Here is a 27,539-nt window from a genome sequence, read left to right as displayed (position 1 = left end):
GAGGGAAGAAATTACTGTAATGATTTCTCTACTAAACGCAATCTACCATTCTATACCAAGCTACCCCTAGAATTGATGGCATTTTGCTCTTGGTTGTTAAATTTGGAAAAAAAAATACTGAAGCTTTAATAAAATAAAATAAAAAAATAAAAGATAAAATCCCACAAGTAGCCTGACTTGGTAAATTTTGCTTTGACACAAAGAAGAGCTTTTGATTAAATGAGGTCGAACCATCAAACTGGTGACCAGCCCTTTATCTTTATCAATGGTATGGACAAGGGGATCAAGCACACCCTCAGTAAATTTGCAGATGACACCAAGCTGGGTGGGAGTGTTGATATGTTGGAGGGTAGGAAGGCTCTACAGAGTGAGCTGGACAGGCTGGATCAATGGGCTGACTCCAGCGGTGTGAGATTAAACAAGGTTCAGTGCACTTGGGTCACAACAACCCTATGTAATGCCACAGTCCTGGGGAACAACAGTGGAAAAATTGCCTGGCAGAAACGGACCTGGGAGTGAAGACTGAGGGAGCTGACCATGAGCCAGCTTGAGCCCAGATGGCCAAGAAGGCCAACAGCATCCTGGCTTGTACCAGAAACAGTGTGGCCAGCAGGCCTAGGGAAGTGATTGTCCCCCTTTAGTTAGCATTGGTGAGGCCATACCTTGAATACTGTGTTCAGTTTTTGGCATCTCATTACAAGAAGGACATTGAGGTGCTGGAGAGGGTCCAGAGAAGGGCAATGAAGCTGCTGAAAGTTCTGTAGCACAAGTTTTATGAGAAACAGCTGAGGGAACTGGATTGTTTAGCTTGGAGAAAAGGAGGCTCAGGGGAGACCTTGTAACTCTCTGCAGGTACCTGAGAGGACATTGTGGCAAGGTGGGTGTCCCTCTCTTCTCTCAGATAACAACTGATAGGATGAGAGGAAATGGCCTCAAGTTGTGCCAGGGGAGGTTTAGATTGAATATTGGGAAAAATTTCTTCATCGACTGTCAAGCACTGGGACAGGCTGCCCAGGAAAGTGGCTGTGTCACCATCTCTGGAGGTGTTTAAAAAGACATGTAGACATGGCACTAAGGAACATAGTTTAGTGGTGGACTTTGCAGTACTAGGATAACAGTTGGACTTGATGATTCTAAAGGTCTTTTTCAGCCTAAATGAATCAGTCATTCTGCAGAACTTACTTTCAATCACTCTGGTTTGCAGAGAGTGACAGAAGACAAACTAACTGTATTCACTAAACAAGTCTTGTTACGAAAGACATAGGTTCTGTGCTTCTATTCCAATATAGGATCACAGAACGATTAGGGCTTAAAAGGACCTTAAAATCATCTAGTTCCAACCCCCCTGCCATGGTCAGGGATGCCTCACCCTAGACCATGTCACCCAAGGCTCTATACAACCTGGCCTTGAACACTGCCAGGGATGGAGCCTATTAAGCTATAACACTGTAGTCTCATACCTCCCAAAATGCTTGAAATGTATTAATACACCAAGAAACATGACCTGTGAAGACTAATTGTTTAATAACCTCGTTGCGAATGTTCTTCATGAACAAGGATGTTCACAACCTGTTAACCTTTCAAGAATATTGTTCATGGTAGAGTGATTAAACACTAAGACACAGCCAGAGCAACGGATGCTCATAAAAGCTATGCTTGCCATAGTACCATAAATACTATTCTGTATATGACAGGGAAAAAATAAATCACACTATAACAGTATTTGAATTGTGTATTTCCATACCGCAGGAGAATTAAAGTTAAGAGTGATTGCAGATGATGCATAACTGTCTGAAATAGGTGAATAATTGTGAAGAAGTAACTGTTCAATTACTATCCCGTTGGACTGCTTCCACTCAACACAATGAACTAGCTCCTTAGGCTGGAGCAAGACCACAAACTTGAAGCATCATTAATGTCTTTGCCATTAAAGGTGGAGATACGGCTTTTGTTTCAAAAGATATTTCAACGCTGGTCAGAGGCCACAATATATTTTAAAATAATACTCTTAATGAAATAATTTAGTTTGGGAATAATCCAACAGAACCGCAGACAGCATTTGCTTTCCTGCACTGACAAAGAATCAAAATCTTGTAGAGGGGAAAAAGAGGGAGGGACAGAAAGAAGTATCCTCATACCTTATAACACCCACATGCATAGAGGGCTTGATAGCTTCTTTTCTCAACAAAATGCTGATAAAACTAACTTCTCTCAAAACGTCAGTATCAAACTACATATTACAATAGTATTTCCCTTCACCCTTTCGTAAAGTTTGAATAAGCATTTAGACTAAGCATTGTCACTGATTTTGCATACATTTTCAGTTTTATCTCCTTCATGAAAGCACTACCACAGCAGCCATCGAGTATTTCACTTCATTTCAGCTACAGGTGTTAAAATAAAATCTCTATTTAATAAGCAGTTCAAGAGTCCCAGTAATGCTACATCTATTGCTATCTGAAGAGGAAATTACTGTTTAATATTTTCATTGTAGTAATAGACAAAGATTCCAAGTGATCAAGATTTCATGGAGTTAACGAGGGATTTGGCTTACAATAAAGAGTGCAAGCTGAGACAAGATGCAATAAACACATTGCAATGTGACAAGTAAAATTGGTGACAGAATGGAGGGTTAATAGCGGCAGCAATGAACAGTCTTATTTACAAAAAAAAAATCCATTACCAGACAGAAAAGCAAAAGTGATACACAATTATGTAAAACAATTATCCTTCTGTAGTACAAAAAGAGGTAGGGCTTTGAATTGATCGATGCCACTTCTACATTAGCATTACAAATAGTACTTTCAGAGAGCCCAGAAAACCCAATAAGGGTAAGGATTTGCCACTAGATGCAGTGCAAACCAGATCAGTAACCTGGCAAGAAGAGGAGCAAGCAGCATGAAAGAGCTCCTCTTCCCGTGCTCTGCCTGTACCTCGTTCATATGGCATTCACATGGGTGAGAGCACAATTCATGCACAGAGCAGTGCGAGAGCACAGCAGTTCCCAGGATTAACAGCCAGGGTGTTTGCAGGCACGGCTGGAGGTATGAGCAATGCATGGGCATGCCAGAAAGTCTTCAGAAGTCATCTGAGCATTTTCACACTTCTGTTCTGGTTTATACATGAGCAGAGGCACTGGGGAATGAAAGACAGGCACAGGTCACTGCGAGAGCAGGGCTGTGGAGCTGCAGTTGGGCATGGCTGGTCCAGAGCTGCTGTCCTCTCAGCTACAGGCAAGAGGCCCTCAGAACCAGGACATCCATGCAGTAAGCATTTTAGATGTTAAAAATAATAATAATAAATGTAAAAATAATATTAATAATAAAGTAGGCTTTCCATTACGGTAGTTCTTAGTAAAAGTGGCAAGAGGAACATACACTCCTTTTTGAGCTTTCTTTGATCAGCTCAGGAAACATGCCAGTAGAGAGACCAACAAGTGAAAATTTGCAGCTTCACTGAGAATTATGATTTCCTCTAACTGTATAAAAGTTGTCCTTAGGGCTCTGTTGCCATTGCCACTTCCCCTTGAAAAGTATACATTCATGTAAGTGCACAAAGGGAGAGAAAGAACAGCACAGATACATAATATGCACAATTTTGCATTACACACACTGGTAAATCAGGCTTACCCATGGAAAGATTAACTAGTGTGATAGGCACAAGCATAATGAAAACTGTTACAAAACAGCTGTGCAAGCTTGAAATCCAGTTATTATCTACCCGAGTATACAATAAAGACATGCCAGGCTCTCAAGCCTGGAGACCCAGATCAGAAAAATATTTAACACTGAGCTTTTTCTCTGAAACTCTGAGAAAAAAGGACCAGATGTGCTGCAAGCCATAGGTCTTAAAACGGCTTCTCTCATGATCATTAGCATTGCCAATTTTACTACTATGTAGGCACATACTTGCATAAAGTAGTTCTGAGGCAAAAAGATTCCTATGTTGCCAAAGCATAACCTGACAAAGACGCTGACCTTAGCCTATGGCTTTCATAAGCTGTTTTTTATATGGACAGACTGTATTAGATGTGGGTTTTGTAGGCACTGCCAGACTATCCTTTCCGCTGATCACAAAGCAAGCCCTCTACCTCTAGAAGGAGAAGGATATTTTTATTAGTTTAGACCCCAAAGTGGAACCAGGTTGTGTCTCCTAGATGAGAGAACCCCAAGCACAGTGCCCAGAGTCACTGCAGCCATTCCTGTTCCTGTTGGAAGAGCTTTATGGCCGTGTGAGGAAGCAGTAAAGCCCAATACAGGATTTGTAGTGTGAAACAGCAGACACTGAGGACATGACATCCACAGTACACATGTAAGGCATGGGGAAGTGACTACTTCTAAATAATGTCATGATCCAAATACACATCTGGTTTAGTTTCATCCTGGAGGGAGTAGTCAAATACTGTTCTATGAACCAAAATGGAAATACTGATTTCAAAAGTGTATCCATAATGCAAGCACAAACACAGAAAAATGCTAAATACTGAGTTTACCACATTTAGGCAATCAGCACAGGTCCTGTCATCAAAAGGCCCATCTCCTATTCTTTACAACTGTATTACTTTTATATTACTTTTTGATGTGCAAAGCATTAGGTTCTTTCATAAAATTACCGATTGTTTATACCAGTAGATGTTCAGGGCACATGTACATTCCAAATCCAGGAAAGGGCTATGAAACAAATATCCTTGTTCATATGAGTTCATAATCTTTTCCAAATAAGCCAGAGTTGATGGCTTAAATTGCTTCCCAGGCCTAAGGACAGGGTATGTATGCTTGGGAATTGTTCAACGGCATTCAGATCAGAACTCCACAAGAATCAATACCATTTCCAGAGTCTGTGGTACACGTCACCTCCACCTTGAGTTCAAGCTAATTTACATGTGTTGATTTCTGTATGGTAAAATCTATATGCCACCTGCTCTGTAACTACACACACACAGAAAGATGTGGGGACAGACTCCCAAGTACGAATCGTCTTTTCACACTGAGATAGCAAAAGAGGCTCTCATCCTGCCAAATTTCCCCAGCCAAAACCCTCTTCCTGAGACTTTCTGCTAGTACATATCTGCCAATGCCAAGCCTTGGTGTCAACTTCTTTCTACCCTGCACTGGGAGGTAACATGCTCGGAGTGAAGAACATGCAGCTTCTTCCTTCCACAACAGGGAAATATCCTACTCCAGTGACCTAGAGCTATTTGAGTGGTTAAAGTTGCAACAAATGCCCACTGTGTAAAACCTGGCTCTTGCCAGAGAAAAAAAAAAAAAAAACGTATTTCCAGCAGTATCCCCTGTTCAGAAGTGCTAATTTTAGCCATTGTGATACCAGCTGATGTGCTCTGAGGGGCAGCACTTCCAACCTGAAACACTTTCTATCATCCAGGGGTATCCTTTTCATAGAAAGGCAGGGAAATGGAGATTGGACACAGCTGTGTCAATTAAAGTAGATTGTTTTGGAGGGCAAAATGAAATGCTCTGTCCTCTCCCAGGTCCTTGGGCTGCAGTCTGCCTCCTGCAGTACAGAATATAAAAGGCTTTAGCTGCCTTGTTACATATAAATGTACACCAAACATCTTGAAAACCTGTGAAAAAATGCACAATTACTGTTACTTGCACACCATCAACAAGATGCTATTTTTGAGAGCATGCGTGACATGATGTAATTCTCCTCTGTTATGCTGAATTTTTATACTCTTTTACAAGTTCTGCACAGATTGAAATTTCTTGGACTCTGAGAAAGTAAAGACAGTATTTTCAGTGAACCAGCTCAGAATTTTCTATGTGACTCATGTGGGACATCTGGGCTCCAGTGTTTATAAAACTAGATTTCTTTAGCTTTACCCTGCTGTAACAACTGATTTTTCTCAAGTTCGGCTGTATTGCAAGATATCCACATGGCTGGCTTTTGGGTAGCTAATGTAACCAAGAACAGTGAAAAATTATGAATAATATTATCCTAAAGACAGTGGCATAGAAGTGGTCTATTTAATGGAAATAACAGGCTTTGGCTGAAGGAACACACAGACAAGTACCTGTGATCTTATATATAAGTACTTTGTTTATATTGTGTGCAGTCTAGTGCACAACAGAAATGGATCACAGAAAAAATGCCCTCATTCAGAACACTTCCTGAACTGAGCTCTGTGAAAGCTTGGATCTTATCTTTGTAGCCCTTATCTTACCTTTCTTCCCTCCTATGGAGGGAAGGATCTTCTCTTTGTGCTGGTCTATCACCATCAGTGGTTATAAAGAAGAAAATGTGAATCTCAATGTGTGCATGTCTAAATGCATAGCCTGCAAGAACACGACTCACAGAAGTCTCAGATATTAATCAACCTAACAAATTAAAACGTTACAACCAGGATCAGAGTTGTATATATCAGCTTAACAATAAGATCTGACCACAAGCTGTCCTCCACGTATCCCTTCCTCAGTAGCGTAAATCATCAGGCAGAACAAGTTCCCACATGGTCAGCATCGCTGACCCACCAATGGAGAGTGTGACAATGAGTCTGGTGGCACAGACACCACACCAGTAATTACCACATCACTTCTGAGAAATTAGGGGCTTTACAGCACCCTGCCTTCCTAAGCCCATCATTACAGAGGTACAGTATGAGTGTACCTCTGGAATCCAAATATCGGAGATGATTCATACAGAAAACAAAAACACAGGGTTGTAATCGCTAAGCATGAAAATAAAGACAACTTCATTTATAAGCAAAGTCTGTTTGCTGGAGGTTGTTTTGGTTTGTTGGGTTTTTTCCTTCTTTTTTTATTTTGTGGTTGTTTTGGTTTGTTGGAGATGTTTATTTTCTCTCAAGAAACACACACGAAGGGTAGGATTCTCAGAGTACATCCCATTCCTTTCATATTTAGATCTTAGTGTTGAGCACCATGCTGGCTCCAAGAGAGCTGCTCTGACCAGCAACCAAGGGAGGACTAGCCATGACAGACAACAGATGACAAACTTGAAAATTGTGCCCATACAGGTGCTAGTTAAACATGCACTGTTAAAATTTAGGATAGCCACCTTTCTTGTGGAAATGAGTAGTCAGCAAAAATTTGAAGAAGTAGATATTTCTCCTAAGCAGAACAGTACCTGTGTATGTACTGAACCTTGGGGCAGACAGAGGAGGAAAAAAATAAGTTTTAAACAATTATTTTCTAATTAAACAAACCCCCCAAAAGACAATCAAACAAACTAACCACACCACAAAAAAGGCCACAACAAACTCAATGTGCAGCAAGAGAGACCTGGAAAAAGGATGGACATGGGAAAGATTTGACATGAAACAGCCAAGGCAAGTGAAGTCAGCTACAAGAAAGAGAAGAGCAATCTGCATAAACCAGACATCCAAAAACTAAGAGTTCTAGGGAGAAGATCTTAAGAGATTCTGGCCCAGTTTCTGAAGAGCACTTCAGAGAGGTGGGGATGGAACAAACAACCAGGACTTTCTAAAAGAAGTGCTGAACCATGTACAAAGAATACATCTGTTTGCTTTCCTTATTGTGTGATCCTAAAGAGATGCCCTGTCAGCACATTTTTTTTTGATCCTCCTCTTGAGTTGCTTAAAGGCTTGGAGAAACAAGCAGTGGTCACAGGGCATCACTGATGAGACCACAAGTTCTCATTCTCCAAAAAGGGTTAAAACTGGGAAAATTAACAAAGCAAGTTCCATCAGTTTACTACCATGACACTCATCAGACCACCCCAACAACTTATCATAGAATGGTTAGGGTTGGAAGAGACCTTAAAGATCACCTAGTATCCAAACTGCCTGCCATGGGCAAGGATGCCCCACCCTAGACCATGTCACCCAAGTCTGTCAAACCCAGCCTTGAACACTTCCAGGGATGAAGAATTCACAACTTCCTTGAGCAACCCATTCCAGTGCCTCACCACCCTTACAGTAAAGAACTTCTTCCTTGTATTTAACCTGAACTTCCTTTGTTTAAGTTTGAACCCATTATCCCTTGTCTTGTTGTTATAGTCCCTGATGAAGTATCCCTCCCCAGCATCCTTGTAGACCCCCTCCAGATACTGGAAGGCTGCTATGAGGTCTCCATGCAGCTTCTCTTCTCCAGGCCAAAGAGCCCAAACTTTCTCAGCCTGTCTTCATACAGGAGATGCACACTGACTTATGCTTTGGTGAAGGAAAGGTCAGCTTAGTAGCCCATAACTGTACAGTACAGTCGAATCCATAAGCCTTAAAGGCATGAACTCTTCCCTTCAGTGCAATGGGGCAGTCAGGCCCCACTGGGATCCATTAATGCCTTCTCATCAGGTAGGAGCTTACAAAGCTAAACAGTACAAAAAGCTGAAAAGGCAAAATCAGCTTAAAATTCATACCATTCTGTCAGTGACTTATCTAATTTTCATAAAAAACATGCAAAGAACATGGAACATATTGAAGTTTTCTCCAAATAAACTTTGGTTCCCTTGAGGCTCGGTGGTAATTGAGCAAAGAATCTGAAATTTTAAATTTAGGTAGAAGGAAGGTACTTATTTTCTTGGTGAAACTAGCACAAAAATGTTTCATGTTTAAAGGCTGAGCATATGCTTGAATATCTTACTCAACTTCGCCACTACAGAATTCATTTATTCTACCAATTCTCCTAATTATTTTATGCTCCTTTCAAAATCAACTTTTACAAATATCAGAAGAAAACCTTAGTGTTCTACTTGAGTCCAACCCTTCCCTCTCCCTTTGCGAGTCATCAGTAAAAGTATTTCAGCCCGTATTACTGTAATATATAGGGAGAATTACAATCCCCTTTGTTAGGGAGTAGGTCTAATTGTATCTGTTTCAAATTTTTCTCCTATCTCTCTTCACAGACCTGATTCCAGTTATCTAATGGTGGACATACACCCTAACAACCTGAACTAGCAGGTTTCCAGATTCTGTTGTTACAGTTTTAAATGACAGTCTTTTGGTCAAACACCATGTCTGAAAATTTACCCTGCAATCTTTCCATAAAATGAAGCCAAGGTATCAAAGCTATTTTGTTCATATTATTGCACTGGAATAATACAAACAGGAAATAAATAAGTTCACATATTCATGGTGCTATAGCGATTTCTGTTTTTCTTTGATTTTTATAACATTATTGAGACAAAATAGAAATGCATTGATTCACAACAATCCAGGCAATATGTGATATCCAGCCCAGGAAACAGTAGTGTTATGGGCTACCACTCATAAGTTAGAGTGATTAAAATGTTATTCCTGCACAGATTTCTAGCGTTACATGTACTATTTTAACCGAGACCAAATGAAAAAACCATCAATAAACAGTTATCAATATAGCTTATTCTGTGGAAACACTGTAGAATTTAGTGCTGTTGGGACAATTTGAAATTAAATCAGATGTTATAAGAAATCTGCCCATGGCCTGCATGTCCCCAAGGAGAGTAGATGCACGCCTGTGTACAAATTATTCCCAGCAAGCCACTTTCAGCTCAGGCAAATACTGAACTAAGTATTCTCAAGCTACATATTCACATTCATCTATAGGTTTTCTAGCCACAACATTATGTAGTAAATAATAAAGAAGGCTAGCACTAAACTGGAAAAGCTTATTAAAGGTTTGTTATTAGTGAAAACTGCTGTTGTACAAAAATTAAGTTCTCATAATGTAAATTAGCAGCTATGGCTGCCAGAATCCCAAGCTGTTATCAGAGGCAAGGTAATTGCTCTGACTGGGATCTATCCAAGATTAAAACATCCACATTCAGGGGTCTCTGAGAAGCATTCAACCTCCGTTTATAGGCTCTAGTCAAGGCAGTGGACTCAAATGGCTACTTCAGGGAAAGCTGTAATACTCTCTAGGAGCCTGTAGCCTGTTCTGACTTGGAGCTCAATGCAGTTGCCTTAACATCAGTATTTCATGTCATTTTAAAGTGCCTAAGGGATGGCAGATACCAGATGGGGCTCTGGACTAATAGCTGGAGACCACAAGGGATGCCAAAAGTTCTCTCAACTCTCACTAGCTGCCTATTCAGGAAATTAAATAATTTCCTAGATCTTCATTGATTACAACAGAAGTTAGTCTCCCAATTCACATTAAGAGCTAATGATAAATGCTTGAGTTAAAGTATCAGTCTCAAACTGCAATCAACCTGAGATACATGAATCTGAGCCTTCATCTTCTGAGGTTAGTACATGATAAGGAAAAGAATGGATGCTTAAAACCAAACAATACTCTCTTCAGAAACTTACTTCACTTATCCCACCTTTCTTTCTGGCCAGTATCCAGATATGTGCACCAGCTGCTAAGCAGGAGAACAGGGACAAGTTGCATAAAAATTCTATGGAAATGCAAGCTACTTTACATGCAAACAATAGCAAAATAGAGCCCTAACCACCATATATTTAAATAACAAAGGATTAGCTAGTACATATAGAAAACACTATTTTTCAACTTCAAGAGTTGGAGGGTTTGAAGAAGGGAGCAGAAAACACTTTTGCAGCACATTTACCATGCATTGTTCATAAGCATGCCTAGAAGCTTTACACTTTGTAATCCAGTTGAAAAATGCTGATAAATCTTAATTAAAAATAGCCTCGGGTATAATGAGTCTAGAGCTCAGTGTAGTTCAAGGTTTACTTCCAAGAGATTACCTCAGCACCCCTCGAACAAAGTTTGTGTAGCTTCACTGTAGAAAAGCACTATTTTGCCCTTTAAAACCCCTATCTGCTAACCTATATTCAAAGATCAAAACCTACCACTGACATTGTAATCTTGTGTTTAGTCCTTATCTTATTACCATGATAAATTTTACTACTAGACTAATTCGTAGTTTTATTTAGATAACTGATTTGTGGTTATATTTACTTCTGCTTCCTCTAAATTATTTTCAGCATCTTTGGGGAAAAGTGAACTAGAGACTTCTAGTTCATCAAATACTGGCAATGACTGTCACTACTCACATCCCTCAAGGAACAGCCACCAAATCCCTTCTGTGGCTTTTACCAAGGGATATGGGCAACTGAATATGCATCTGAAGAGTGAGAGAGCTAAGCAGGAAAAGAAAGGCAAGGCTGCAGCTCAGAAAGGCAGTTTCCTTTGTGGATGTCACTACTCTCTTCTTCAAAGCCTCCAAGTATCCAGGGAATCCCTTGTCCAAGAGTCCTTCAGACAAGCAGGGCCATGGGACCACAGTATTGATGCTCGCACATATTTTATCACATACACTGCAGGAACTTTAAGTCAATCACAGGGATGCTACTGTCTCCCTAGATCTCTCCTGTGGGTTTCTTCTGGAGGAAAGGCCGAATTTGGCAAAACAAAATCATTTATATAACAAACAAATCCCTTTTCCTTCAGCCTTTAGATAGCAAATGCCTTGAGGCAGGGAAGGTAAATGCAAATGCAATTTTGCAACAAGCATTTAACAAATACTCCATATTTAAACAAAATTAAAGTTTTGAGATAGAAGTCAAACACTCATTCATAGAGCAAACAGCAGTTTCTGCATTCAAGAGAGTACTATTAGTGCCCAAACAAGAAGTGAAGGCAAACATGCTAAGGCTCCCACTAACATGGTTGCAACCACCCCTGTGTTGTTATCCTTGACATCACTAGGTCCACAGAGTCATTAACATGCAGCTTTAATGGTAGAAGACCATACTCACTGTCCTCATCAATCAGATATCTTTGGAAAGACCCATTACACCAGCATCACTCTGAGATGCTAGGGCAAGGGTAAAAAAGCAATAGGCAGGTTTCCCTGCCTCTATGTTGAGCTAAGAGTCTGAAGATTAAGAACAAAATCATTGTTCTTAATTTCCATTTGCTCTTGTCAGTACACACTCTAGATTAAATGGCAAAGGTTCATGCTTGCAATACTGAAATATAAACTTTGAAACAAGCTGATGAGGAAAATTCGACTGAAATTCTCAGGTTTCTGGAGCTTTTACAACAAATGTAAAGAAAAATCAGAGAATAAACAATGCTGTTAGAAAGGAAAGCATTTGATTTCAATTAGCATGTCTTGCATGCAAGTATTACAATACTTTGGGAACCCATGGTATTTTTTCTGATCTTGTCTGTAAGCAGAACCACTAGATGAGACAATTCACTCCATCCAGGCATTTCCAAGTTTGACTTTCTATTTGTTATGACAACATCAGCTTGCTGTCTTAGCATTCTTAACGTCATTTTTTTATGTTTGGTTTTGGGGTTCTTTTTTTTGTTTTTTTTTTTAACAAACAAGCAAAAAACCCTGTTCAGGTCCTTAAAAACTTGCATTAAAAAAAAAAATCCATTGCACAAAACTAAGACCAGCCATTTCTGACAAGGCCAAAGATACATCAAACTCAGCACTATGATTCCAGCAGTATTCACACTTCAGGGAGATAAACAGCAGCAGAACATCTGCTGAATGCTTATTTCCTTAGGAGCCCTACAGCTTCAAATAACTTACAGGTTAGCGATCTTTTTGAGCCAAAGACTGTATTGAGATCCTCCATTCCTGTTAAATTGCTTTGGTCCCTTTCAAATCCTTTATAGTTTTGGCCTTTAAAATATCTTCTGGCAACACATTCTATATTGCATTATGTAGGGCAGGCTTGCTTTTCATCTGTTTGAAATTTTACTGCAGTGTAGTTTCCATGCACCTGTCCGTTTCTTGCAAATAGTGAAATACCTGTTCCTTATTTACATCCCCCAAGGCACAACATGATCACAGACAATAGCTAGATCCACTGTACCATGTTCTACACATTGAGTTGGCCAAAATAGCCCTTTCTTGGGAGCCACAAAAGGGAAGCAAGACACATTTCTTCAAGTGACATTCTTAAGTCTTACTGATAGCAGGAGAGCAGCAATATCCAGGGTGCCCATTGACACTGCAGCACAGCTCCTCATCCCTAACTTATCCAATTGTTTCTTCTTTAAATTCCAGTTAGTCTACTCCACACTTTAACCTCAGACACTTCCATTTCCAGCTCTCCATTGTACTTATATCATCACAACTACATTCTCTCCTGCTTCCCACGGTGCAAACAACAGGATAGAGGGGAGTAAGGACCAAAAGGCAAGTGGTGTTCATGTTTTCTGCCTCCTGGCCACAAACATAAGCAGTTGCAGGGGTCTCATTCAGTGAGCACTGCCCTGGCATGGAAATTGGTTTATGACACTGAAATTCTAAACTGCTTTCTGAACACTAGCAAGGCTCAATTGGGTTCAGAAGCAATGGTGGAACTGGCTATTCTGACAAAACAGGAATTTTCAGCATTCCTTTTCAGGATTTCAATTGAAGAATAAAAGTAGAACAACAAAAACGGATGTTCTATCTATATTTTTTTTCAGTCTAAAAAGCCATGCTTCATTCAAAGATGTATTATTTAGAATGTTATTTTTTATTACATGGAACAATTAGGGGAGTCAAAAGCCTAATACAATGTTTTGATTTCCTTAAAATAGTGCTTCAATGAAGCTGAAATAATGTTTTTTGAAAAATCAGTTTTATGGACAAATTAATGTTTGTTTTCATGCTTATTCAAAAGAGGAATAATTCAGTGTTGGCATTTCATTGAAAACAAGCATGCCAAGTTTCAGCCAGCTGTAATATTGTAAGTAACTATGAAAACAGATTCCAGAGGTTCATAATCGAACCGAGATACTGCTAAAAAGGAAACCCACACCCCTCCAAAAAAAAAACCCATTCTCAAAATGACAAAAAAGATACACGACAAGAATTTCAAAAAAGCACTTCAGTCAGAGAACAGTGATGCTCAAACTTCTCAGCAATGCTCAAGCTTCTCAGCAATGCTCCTGTGGGAGTCTAACAGGGGCAAAACAACTGACTTTTCATAGACTTGCTCTGAGAAACAGCAGTTGGTTTTGCTATACTTTTCATATAATCCTCTTTCCCTCAAAGATCTTTTGAGATATATACAAGCCACAGAAGATTTCTACTCAAAAATTAAATATTCGGGAAACTTTCAAGCAACTTCAGACATGATAATGCGATGTGTCTTCTAGTAGAAGGGTTTGGAAACCAGGTATTCCTATTTATGATGTCTAAAATTATTTACATTTGTACCACATAGCAGCAGCCAATACAAATATAAGACTTTTCAAGAAAGACACATGCACACTTTACTGTAGTCTAAATACTGCATTCAAGCATTCTTTCTGGGATCTTAATTTTATCACGGCATTGGTGGCAATTTTGACACTGCACCCATATCCACCAAAAAACTATATATAGTTTATGCTTTTTCTTTTAACCAGCTCAGCAGTCACTACTGCCTCTCCTCAGTGTTGAAATTGTTGGAGTGATTTTTGCTGTTTGAAGATAAAATCTTCTGAGCCATGAAAGTGTCTGTGAAGTACCTGTGTCATCAGCTACTAGTACATTCAAAGATTATCTGATGAGCTGTAGCAGTTAAATGAATAGAAATTACACATACTATGGTTTATCATCAGAAAGCAGTGGTATAAGGAAAGAAGAGGGGGAAAAAAGTAAATAAAAAGAGGAAATTCACTCATATTCAGTTCTTTATCTAGTGCCCAGAGACATTCAAAAATTATATATTAAATTGTGAAATCCAAATCATAATAACAAGTCCTGCTTGGAAATTCTCTACCAAGTTAGTCCTGTCTAGCATATAATGTAAAATATAACAAAACATGTTAGCCTTAAAATCAGAAAGAAAGGCAAAGTTTATGCAAAAATCTCTCATTAAGATCAGAAATTACTTCCCTAGCCCAGTCAAAAACTGTGGGGTCTCCAATAAGAATGAGAGATAAGAGAACACAGAGAGGCGCCATTTCTGCCTAGCACCGTTCCCCATAATCCAGGCATGGCTGAGGCGAAATCCATTGGGATCAACACGGAGGCACTTCCAACAAAGCTGTGGCAGCTCTGACTTTCACTCCTGAGCACAACATCCTGATGCAGCACAGCTCGTATTTTTGGGTGGTCACTTGAGTTATCTCATCTGAGTGAGACAGGCCCTGAGAGAAAACAACAGGGCTGGACAATGTCCAAATTACTGCACTGGGACTGCATTAGCTGAGAAGTAGCTGAGCTAATTCCACCAACAGGCTTTGTCCCCTGACAAGTACCAGTATGTGCTAAAAGCAGTATGAATCCTGATACAGATAACTTTCACTTTGTGGTCACACTGATGTACTACTAAACTGAAATTGCAATACAGACAATCCTTTTGGACCCATACACCTGAGGGCTTATGGACCTGCAGAAGCAAACCTGGATTTCACTCAGGGACCTCGAATTTGTAGTACTCCAAAGCCACTTTTATCTTAGGTTCTCCTGCACTCTCATAGGCAATAGAGGACAGGAAAGACATCACTAAGATATATTTAAACAAAGAATGTCTACCAGGAGGAAGAAATTAGATTACCTTTATCTTTTTGTCTCAGATTGAGAGCATGACTTCTAATCAGAATTATTCTATTTTCTCTCTGCTTTTCTATATATGTTCCCTACACTTACTTAGAGAAAACAAGCAGATATAGCCTTGATCATCCAGCAAACATTCACTGTCACAGATCTTGAAAGAACCTGACCTTTCTTTCTTTAAGTTCAGTAGAGACAATAAAAGGGGGGAAACCCATGATACCACTGACTGACCTCAAGTATATTACATAATTTAGTCTCGAGGAGAAAAGGCAACGAAGAAAGAATTGCTCCCCACCTATACCACCCAAGGAGACCTTTCATTGTGCTTTTTGCAGCCAAATTTGCCTATCCCACATTGGCCTTTTTAGCCATCAGCGTGCTTGTAGTAAGTGTGGGTAAAACCCTTCCCAAATCTTCATTTGCGAAGTCAAGCCATGATGATGATATTACGTAATCAGAATACCAAACTTCCATATAAACAGAATAATTTCTTATCAGTGATAAAAGGCACAAAGACAGGCACACTTTTCACACTGCTGTGTGTACAGGTATTGATAATGAAAAGCTATTTGGAGAATGGCAGAATTGCCACTCCATCAGAATAGAAGGAAACTCCCTGCTAAGACAGACAATTTTACAAAGCACAAAGTCTACCTGCTGTTCTTTCAGTGCTGCTTTATATTTAGGAGGAATAAAGCTTACTAGAAAGCTTAATACAAACACCAATTATCACACAGGCGATACTCAAGAGTGAAATCCAAGCAGATGGCCTTATGAAATTTCTGATCACGTCTGCATCACATTTGGAACTAAGCTCATAGGTTTACATGGGAAACTAAATTAAAAGCCCTATACCTACAATATGAAACAGAGTTTTTTATGACTAATTTGATACACTTCTAAATTTGTTTGCATTCAGCTGCTTACAGCCCTATGCTTTTAATTCTGTGCCCACCATCGCACCTGTCCTGCATCCCCAGAGTCTTAATGAAAAGCAGATCATGACCTTCCTTTTCCAGATGCTCCTGGCTGGCACAGTGACACCTCATACAAGACAGAGCAGCCCCTTGAGAGCTTAGGTCGGCCCAGAGATTTGCAGCTGAAAGTTATCAGACAACACATCTTGTTAAAAGTACATGACAAGATCATTTGTCTAAACCACATCTGCTGCCTTCATAAACTTACCCCTGCACCTGGATCTATATGATCCTATTACCAAACAGCTCTCCACATATGCAGTTTACTCACTGCAGAAGAAAAGCAGTCTCAAGTGTTTCAGGTCCAATGCAAAACAGATGCTAGGAAGTCTAGTCAAATAAATGGAGCTTGGGAAAAGCTAGACAACATAATTTGAGTGACACTGACTATTACTTTGTAGTCAGCAACACTCAAATTATGATGTCTAATATTATCTGCTACCTGTAGTTATAAAAATACAAATAGTTTAAAATCTAAACTTCCACTTAAAAAGGAAAATCATATATCTCTCAGTTTGGGCGGGGGGGGGGGGGGGGGGGGGAGAGGTTGAAGGTGGAGAGAAGACAAAGGTGTAAATTGAATATATCCTAAACGACCAGAAATGTAAAAGCCAAGAAACCATCACCAAAACTCCCACAAAAACCAAACCTCCAAGCTTGCTCCTCTTTCAACAGCTTGGAAATTTTTACTGAGCCATGTGATTTCTGCATCCGTTTACTGATTCCTTCTTTTCTTTTGCCACCAATCACTCCCCAAACATGGTCAGTCCTCCTCATTGGCCCTACAAAGGTTTTCTGCATTAAAAAAAAGAAAAGCAACTTACCTAGCATCTTGATTTGCTACATACCAACAATTTTCAATTGATTGTATTGTTCAAAAGCCAGGACCCTAGGTAACAGATAATCCACGCACTGAAAGCGCTCATGTCCTCACCCTTAATAGGCAGCCTAACACCTTAAGAGACAACTTTGAAGCATCTTTGAGGTTGCCAGCATGGTTATGCTTGACCTGTAGTTTAAAACCCACATCTATTAAATAATCAATTTCTGATACTTCATTTCATCCTCATTTAAGACATTTCAGCCCTATTCCCTTCCTTTCAGACATACACATTATGCCAACACACACAATTATTAACAGGATACTGTTTTCTGGCTTGCTACCTCAGAGAGAGATATCAAGGGCCAAGGTTGTCACTATAATTCAGTTCAAAACTTCAACCTGTCAAATTTTAGAGTACTACTGCTGCACCTTGAAGGTGCATTGGCACAACATCCACAGTCATGTTTGTCAATGTAAAGAAGCAAAATGTTACCTTAAAGGGGCAACATTTAATTTTCAAGCTTAAATTACACTTTTTCACCTTAATTATTATGCAGAAATTTGTAAACAGGTGTTTTCTCTTTTTTCTCAATAGATATTTGCATTGTAATAAAAATTCTTGTCCCTGAAGCTTTAGATTACCTGCAACCAAAAGAACTTGACTGTACAAGTTGGCTGGAAGTATGATTTTCTATACAGCTGCACAGCCACTGTTTATTGACCTCTTACAAAGAGTTTTACTATTGTAACTTACGTTTTAATGTTTTTTCAAATATCATGTAGAAAAGAGGAACAAAATACACTCAAACACTATAGAAAAATACACTCTATTACGAAAGCTCTTTGAACTGCGCCTTTTCAACTGTTTCTCAATAAATAGTACTGATTTATGACCCTCTTCTTGAAAATCAGAACATTAATGTCACATAAAGTTGGATAAATACTATCTGTATTTACACAAAGAAAAAAATTAAGTCCACAGCACTAACAAAGAACAGCAGTCTTCCAATAACAAATCATATAAACCACCTCTGCCAACACCAGCTACAGATTAAAATAAAAAGGAAAAGGTATTGCAATAGCCCACCAAAGAGCATAGAGGTATTTTCAGTGATTCTTCAGGAATAAGAACAAAACAGTGAAGCCAGGATGGGATATGGCAGGATTTTGGGAGCTAGCATTAGGAAACTACCCAGACAGCTTTAGCTTTACCGATTACAAAGACTCACTGACTATCCTTATATAAGCCTGAATGCTTGCTAGGCACCCTGTGTATTTGCAGATGCATGCACACAAATAAGAACTCCCAAAGTCTAGCACTAGTCATTGTGGGGTTTAGCATGAGCACACTTGCATGTGAAATAACATTAGATAACAGCAACAAGAGCATCTTTCAGTTCATAAACACAGAACACAAGACCACTTTAGTTATTAGATAGCTACATTGAAGCAAAGAAACCTTTCCACCTCTGACCAGGGAGGTTTGCTTACCTCCAGCAAATCCCAGGCTCTTACAATCCCAGCTGCTCATCTTCAGGAGGGAGACCACAGACAATGTGAATATAAACAATTGTGCTTACAGCCTCCTGTTCCTATCTAGCACACAGACTTTTCTAAGGAGGTACCCTCCCTCTACTGCAATAACAGACACATTTAGACACATCACCAAGATAGCTGCCAAGCTCTTCCATTCTTGGTGCTTGATGACCAACACACATATTCTAGATCATGCCCACAACTGAAAACATTAAATACCATAAACTCCCAGTCCTTCAACTACTTCCTGCTGACTGAAAAGCTATAAGGTGATCCCAGCCAAGCTGGCAGCAGCAATTAGCAGCTTATTCCTGCACATGACATAGAAAACAAGGCATTCGTTATCTGCACAAATGCCAGGCTGAGAGTGAGGTGGAGAACAGAGAACAGTAGTTTGGATTAATGAGCCAGCACACATCCTGCAGGCCTAACGATAAGGACTGAGAGGGTTCAATTAGAGAGAAGTCTGCAGCCTCATTACGACCACCAGTTGTCACTTAGGGCACTGGTACAGACAACCTACAGCAACAAAAGTCAAAGAAGAAAGAAATAATGGGTAAATGGAAACAGAAAACTTTCTTAAAACACTTTTCATACTGGAGCTTATTATTCTGGCAAGTTTTGTGTTTCAGGAAGAAACAGAAATGCAGATGTCAATGTTCTGAAAAGACCAATAGGAAAAAAACCCTAGTCAGACATGTTTTTTCCCTCCTCCTGCCACTCAGGAACCACTTTTTAACTTTTTAATTGCATACTGACCTACAGGTGTAAGTATTAAACAGATCTTCAACAGTTCCTAGAGACTGACAAGCTTGTGCACACAAATGTTAAGCAAACCAAGCAGATGCCCTCCTGCTGAATGTCAGGCAAGCTTAGCTTACCTGCCTCTGTAAACCAATAGGTCTTCCTACAGCTCTTTGATCAACATAATGAAAGTTTTCTTATTTAAAGCTTTAAGACTAGACAACACACCATACTCTTCTCCCAACCAAAAGACATTTTAGCCCAGTATCTCAATTCCAGTAGTGACCCTCGTTGTCATACCACTTGTCTTGAGGGTCATTTGGACAGTTTTAATAGTTTTTTTCCTTCCAAATTCATCTTCTGCTCTTTGTTCTCTTCCCCTAAATAGGAAAGCTTTAAGGTTGCTTGAGAGTGGACTGCTACAGCAGATGCCTGGAGAAGGAATGTAAGAAACAAATCAAGTACAGAAATTTATCAGCTCCTGGCAACAGTTTAGTGACCTTTCAAGCTTGAGGCTGCATCCAGACGATTTTGTTTAATAGTAAAAAATGGACCTTTCTATCAGCATAAGGTATTTAATCAATTTCTCTTGCACTAACTAAGCAGTCCTGCCTTCTTTTAATAAGGTAATTTAATTCTTTTTAAAGCATATGTAAAAGAAAGATGACCAGAATGACTGGTTAAGATACAGGGATGAGACTTGGAAAATCTGATTTCCACTCTTTGACTTCTCCATGTAACTTTGAGCAAGTCCACGAGCAGGCGGAAATTTTCAATAAAAATCAGTCATTTGACTTACCTTTGCAAAAGGGAGATTTCCTATTTCATTTCACTGAGATTCAATTAGTTTAATAATGGGAATAAAGCTTCCTTTTCAGTCCTTACTTAAACTGTATGATTCTAAGAGCAGGGATAATCTTTATTGTGCATTCATTAGCTTATGCTAGCTTATGGATGCCCATGTTGGTGGCTATGATTTATAACAGTACCATTGATACTTAAAGCCTTGGAAGAGCCAAAATAAGCAGCCTACATCTCTTCAGAAAATATTTTATAGCTTCAGGATGGAAATGTTTTAAGAAGTGCAGGAAGTCAGAGAAATGTTTGGTGTGAGGTGTCCCTGCCCATGGCAGGGGGGTTGGAACTAGATGATCTTAAGGTCCTTTCCAACCCTAACCATTCCATGATTCTATGATTCTATAAACAAATGCCAATAAAAATCCAATGGAGACTCACTCCGGTAGACAAGTGAAATTCCCAGCTTCAACAGCTAGCATAAAGCATAGAATGAGTACTGACATTTGTTCTCTGTATAGTCTGTCTTAGTTCAGCACACACATAGGTTGCCAACAGGCACCTATCACTTTTCCTCTTCACATGGCTCACCTTGATAGTGAAGTTCCTCCTCATGCCTGCATCTGATATAGCAAGAAGGAGGCTACAAGATGAGTCTGTTTAGGGAGCAGATCCAAAGTAGAATTTATGTTTAGGTTGGTTGTCTTTCCATGGACTTGGCCTGTTGATCACTAGGGATGGAGAAGGAGCAGGACTATCCTTTGCTGCCAGCCTGCAGTTTAACTGGGTTAAGCATAGCATGAAACTACAGTCCTCAAACACCTTCATCATCACAGCTGCCAAAACCAGAGGTCCTCCTTTCTCTTCATTCACCAAGGCCATTAATTTCAATCCCTACATGCTCTTCTCATTTCCAGACACTTACACAGGCTAAATCAGAATCAGATCAGAGAAATGTGGCTTTTTCCGCAGCTGGACCAGCCCCTTGAACTGGCTCATGAAGCTGCTATACAATCACAGCAAAGGAAGGTGGCTGGTGGAAACAGAAATAAACAAGGAAATGATACAATTCTTTTTTGAGGAGGGGTGGGGGTGAGACAATGCTGTTATCAAATATCAAATGTGTCCAGACTACATTCAAGTTTTTGCCATTCTGGGGTCATATAAAAAAAGAAAGAATTAAAATATGCTAATATCAGGCTATAATTTTTAGAACTTCAAGAAGTGCCCAAGTGCTACTGACTTTTATGAGAAGCAGACAATTTAACCTCTGCGTGCAACAGGAAACACCTATTTATTTTATAATTAAATCTGATACAAAGGATATAGAACCCCACCTGATTAGTTCACTAGGGGACTCATTCATATCATGCTTTAAAGAGATTAAAATGCTTACTTGAGTTCACATATTGCTACTTGGCCATGTCTTGTGCGTTTATGTGGTGTTTCCTAATCACTATGCTTTCCCAAACAAATGAGCATTTTCTGCTATTCACGCAATTCTGTGCTCTAATTTTCTTTTGAAAGATGTTAAATATTTATAGGGGAAAAATAATTAGGAGGGATACATCCAAGGTAGTTATCAAAAAATACTTACATTTAGAAAATAGATGGGGAAGAAAGAGATTACAAGTGTATATAGTCTATGATTTAAGGCTTCATTACACCCTGAGAAACAGTATGTAGGACTCATTGACCATCTGGAGGAGTGAGATGAAAAACATTTTTCCCTCTCATGTTTCACACAATTCATTATACAGGTTCTAAGTTCAATAAATCCGATGTCTCTGAATCACTGTATGTATCATTAGGGATCTTAGTGTTTGTTTCAGAGAGCTAGAATAGTCCCTGAGAAAGCTTGCTGGAGCAAGCTGTCCTAAACCAACAGTCACATACATTTAAACTTATCAATGTATAAAGGTCCTCATCTTTTCTTTTTGAAATTTAGATATTTATTGTAACAGTAGGTAGTATTTTCTGTAATTAACATGAAAGAAAATGTCATTGGGCAGAGAAGGGAATTTCTTGCCTACCTAATCATAGCTTACTTGTCCATAAGAGTGCCATGAATCCACAATATTTCTGAATTCACAAAAAATAGAATATGACTGGCAGATGTAGACTGTAAATATATTCACTCAAAACTTCAGTGATAATAGAGATCTGGATAAAAGAACACTTCAATTATTCTTACTAAATTAGAATTAACTAAATTGAAACATCGTCTTATGCCTCTCTCTTTTCAATGGTGTAAGTTTGATTTAAATCCTTTCCATTATTGTTTTATTATATCATTCTTGCTATACAAAAATTAGAAACCTCATAAAAACCAACCTGGGTAGAATGAACGGATTACAAGCTCTTTTGATCTGGAGACTGATATCCCTTCCTTTATGTGCAAAAATTAAGCCTTATTTCAACATGAACCTGACATACCACACAGCTCTAATGTTTTGTGATTTAATTCTAGAGGCTTTCTTAAAGTCTGAGTAGAAAAGCATTTTTTTTTTTCAAATTGAGGAATTCATTGAAAAATCTAACGGAGAAAAAAAAAGGCAAAGGAGGACGTTGAAGACAGAAGAATATAGATAACCACTGTATTTTCATCTCCTGCCATTTACATTACAACCACAGCCATATGAAAACTTAAGAAGTGCATCTTTTTGTCTATGTTTAATTGTTTCAAAATAGAAAACTTCTTCCATTACCAGAGCCCTAGCATTTTACTACGTAACTATTCAAGTACCATTTTCTGCTACAACCTCCCACGCTTTGCACCTTTGAAACTCTGCCCTCTCAACTTGTTGCAAACTATTCTGTTCCACTCTCAGTTCTATTTGTTCATAAAAAGCAACTTCAAACTGCATCCAGCCTCCAGATACAGGCAAAGCACATGGGATTATGCTCACCTTCCGGAAAGTCTAAGTGAGTTTCTGCTCTACCAGAGTGGGAGAGGACTAACTTTATAAAATGCTCCATCCTAGCCTAATAATCTTATAAAGATGAGGAAAATTTCCCCACCTAGAAGTACCTGCTCTGAGCAGGCAATTTTCACAGATCAGGTGGAAGGTATAAAAGGACAAGAAGCATGTGTGAGAAGAGTTAGGGTTGCTCAGCCTGGAGAAGGCTCCAGGGAGACCTTAGGACAGCTTTCCAGTACCCAAAGTGGCCTGCAAGAAAGCTGGAGACAGACTTGCTACAAGGGCTTGTAGGGACAGGACAATGGCTTTAAACTGAAAGAGGGTAGATTTAGATTAGACATTAGGAAGAAGTTCTTTACTGTGGGGTTGGTGAGGCACTGGCCCAGATTGCCCAGAGAAGCTGTGGCTGCCCCATCCCTGGCAGTGTTCAAGGTCAGGTTGGACACAGAGGCCTTGAGCAACCTGGTCTAGTGGGAGATATGCCTGCCCAAAGCAGGGGGGTTGGAACTAAATGATCTTTAAGCTTCCTTCCAACCCAAACCATTCTATGCCTCTGTGTCTAAGATTTTGATGTACAACTTCCCAGTTGCTCTATGTGAAAGTAAGGAGTGAACAGCAAGAATAATTTCTAATTAGTCCCAGTGAGCCATTTAATTGTTGCCTATTTTGTAGGCTGCAAGATGGATAATAGAGTTCCTGCATTATAATCTGGTATAAAAATAGGAAAGTAAACTTATTCAAACATGCAGAAACCCAGACATATTGTTAGTAAATTTTTTATTGCTGTTATGCAATATATTCCAAATGCATCTCAAATATTCATTAAGAAAAAAAGAGATGAATGCAGCAAATAAACATTTTTCCAATTAAGTAAAAACTCTTTAAAAGTTTAGTCTGCATTCATTAAAACTGGATTACATTCTGACATTAACTAAAAGCAACTTTGTGGGGTTCCATATCTATCTTTTTCCATAATTTACATATAAAATGCATCCATTTGTAAATCAAGGTATGCTTTTTGTGCTGCCAGTACTGTAAATTCAACATGGACTCAACACAACTTCAGCCATTCTCAGGGCTGTCTCTTGAGTAGGACTTCTCCATGCCCTCAGCGATGTTTCACAGGAGAGAAGGCTGCCCTCAGCCTGCAATGCTGCACCTTCCCAGGTTCCACCTGCACACTTTGACCTTGCTCTCTTTATCATGCACGGCTCCTTCCTCAGCTGTAGAGATCCAAGCAGCTCAGATCCACAAATACACATACAAAGAGTTGTAAGCTCTATTTACCACTGGAGGAGATGGAAGCAGTTTCAGGAAGAGGTCCAAACTGTCACTGTGCAAGGCACTGCCAGAGCAACACACAGGCTTGCTTTCCCCATCTCTGCACCCTGCTTGGCAAGGCTACCCAGCATACAGTTCAGATGGACTGAGATGAAGTCAGGCAAGGTGGGTGAGCAGATACAGTGGCCCACCAGGCAATGTCTCCCTGACTCCTTTGGCCACCTCTTCCCTCAGTGCTGCCTGCTCAGTGAGAGCAAGCACTGTGTGTTAACATCAAAATGGCACAAAATTACTCCATGCAAGAAACCCTGGACTCCTGCCCATTCTGTGGATTACACAGGCTCACGGGAGTGTCAAAAAGCAGCACAATCAGTGCAAGAAAAGGGTAGATGGTGAAACCATGGGAAGGTGACAGGACAGAGTAGGAGCAAGGCTCTCACTCCAGACAGCATCAAAGCACCAGAGTGGTTCAGCTGCTTATTAAAGAGCACTCAGAGACTGCCATAATGAACTGGAAGCTCATTATAGTGGAAATGAAAGATGGGAGGTAACTACATGGAAAAATCAGAAAAACCACATTACTTCAGAGAGGCTCTGCAATGTGGACATTTCACACTAAGTTTCTGTGAGAAGAGGTGCTGACATGCAAGTATATGTAAAAAGACCTCAGTATAACGTATGAGGAAGAACACAGAGCCAGTCTCTGAAGGCTGCTACTTCACGGCTGTACTGGCACTGTGGGGTAAGAGTTTCTTTTTTCCATAGCCATGAGCAGATACAGTTCAGCACTGTGGGGGCTGACATGGAAGCAAGGTGATACCCTTCCTTCAGAGCTATTTTTCTGTCTATAGTCATAGTCTAATCTAGCTCATCTTCATCAAATATGACTTGAAAAATGAAAGTACATTTGTCTCCCCTGCCCCTGCTAAATGGGTATTACTGGACTTCAAGAGCTGCATGTGCATTACCTGCTACTTGCATCAATTTTAATTATTTTTTTAAAGCTATTGCACAAATTGCACGAATGACAGGACAGGAACAAATGGCTGCACACTATCTTGCAAGTGCAGGTGATTTCAACAACTTGGTCCATTGGTGCGATTAACAATCAATCAATCAAAGTTTACCAATTTCATCTCAGTATTTCTCCTGAAGATACTGTGAATGAGGTACTATATCTACCTTGAACTTGCTGTAATTTTAAACTGCTTCATTTTATCACAGCTCTTCATCTGAATGACTGATGCCAGGAACCTGCCACTGTTGAATTAATAACATAATGACACTTTCAGCCTCTCAGTCTATCTTTGAAGTTTGAAAGCAATAACAAGGAACAGAATATTTTACTTGGAAACAATGATGATTTGTCCAAGAACACAATTCTCCAAATGTAAACAAACCAGAAAGTACACATTTTGGCAGTAACAAATAGATGCAATTTGCTTGGGCCAGTGTTGAGGGCCAGATCATATTTCTGGCCTCTTCACAAGGGCTCTAGGGCACAGAGGAATAATATTAAAAAGTCTCTTTCTTTCATGACTAAAATCGGTGGGGACAGACTGCTCTCTCCCAAGGCATGTGGTAGATGTGGTCATGGGTCCAATTCCCTCTTGGAAAACACTAGCTGTGATACAGGCTGTAATATGATGCTCCCACCTTGTACTGGGATGGTTCCTTTCTCCCTCATGTGCCTACACAAATGCTGCCCCTTTACCCCAGGAGGGGTCAGCACTACTCGTAGGAAGAAGTCCAGAGTAGGACCACAGGGAAACCCGAATACGACTTAGAAGCAGCAGCTGTGAACTTCACAGGGTGCCTGATGCTGCTCAGTTACTGCAAAACACAGACCTTGTGCAATTGCTTCCTTTCCACTGCCCTCAGTGGGGCTGCTTCCTCTTGCCAAATGTCCATTCTGACAGTTCTCATTGTAAAAACGAATGTGGTTTAAGCCAAGTCACCCTACCTCCCATATACAGTCTTCTGAAGAAGAGTCCATGGTGCTGCATGTCTGCGTTTGCCTGCCCAGCTTAGGGTATCCCTTAAAGGTGGGACTCCAGTCAGCTGCTCAGGCTGCCCTGTTCTGTGAAGCTGCAAGGCAGAGCCACCTGAAAGCATCCAACCCTCCAGTGCTCTTCCCATAGTCTTCTCCAAGGACAAAAAATGTATTCCTGCACCTGACAGAAATGAGTGGTGTGGAGCTGTCATGGCAGGCTTCAGCTCACAAAGCCATAGGGTATATCACTCATCCCTATACCTAGTCACATGTGGCTGAGCCCAGCTGCTCCCAAGGATAGCAATATACGTATGCCTTCACTGTCAACATCCTTACACACAGGTTAAGCTTATGCATATACTAACTTTCAGATGCCAGTACCTCAGGAGCAGAAATGTTTCACTATTAAAAGAAATTTTCAAATATGTCTACTTTCTATGCCATCTTCTTTCACCTTCTTCCCCAGATCCCTCCATCTCTTCTTCAAATTACTATTCCCTATGCCAATAATTTTACTGAGTGCTTCACTTCACAAATTATGGGGCCATATTTTTTCCAGTAGCTTTGCACTAGCAAGAACACAACAGTAACAGTGGAGAACATGAAGAGTCAGAGCGACAGTACTCATCTTATTACAATCATAAAGTCACAGAATAATAGAATGGTTAGATTTGGAAGGGACCTTAAAAATCATCCAGTTCCAATCCCTTGTCATGGGCGGGGACACCTTCCACTAGACCAGGTTGCCCCATCCAACCTGGTCTTGAACGCTGCTAGGCATGGGGCATCTACGGCTTCTCTGAGCAACCTGTTCCACTGTCTCACCCTCATAAATGCCCTACAAGAGTCAGAAACCACCGAACAGAGCTTGAGCATCCCCCCTGAACGCAGTATAAAATAAGTCTGATTATTCTTGGACAGCAATATACTTTTTCCTTCATAATTTATTCATTGCAAAGTCTAATCCTGATGCCGATAAGTCAATATCCAATCAGCAAAAGAACATAATCATGTTTGATGACAAGAGTAAGAAAGCATGCCCAAGCCATTTCCTGCTTTGTCACAAATGATTCCAGTACTCTTTTGTTTTA

The sequence above is a fragment of the Melopsittacus undulatus genome, chromosome 5 (genome assembly GCF_012275295.1).
Source record: "Melopsittacus undulatus isolate bMelUnd1 chromosome 5, bMelUnd1.mat.Z, whole genome shotgun sequence".
NCBI classification, from domain to species: domain Eukaryota; kingdom Metazoa; phylum Chordata; class Aves; order Psittaciformes; family Psittaculidae; genus Melopsittacus; species Melopsittacus undulatus.
Note: the sequence above shows the minus strand (reverse complement) of the source record.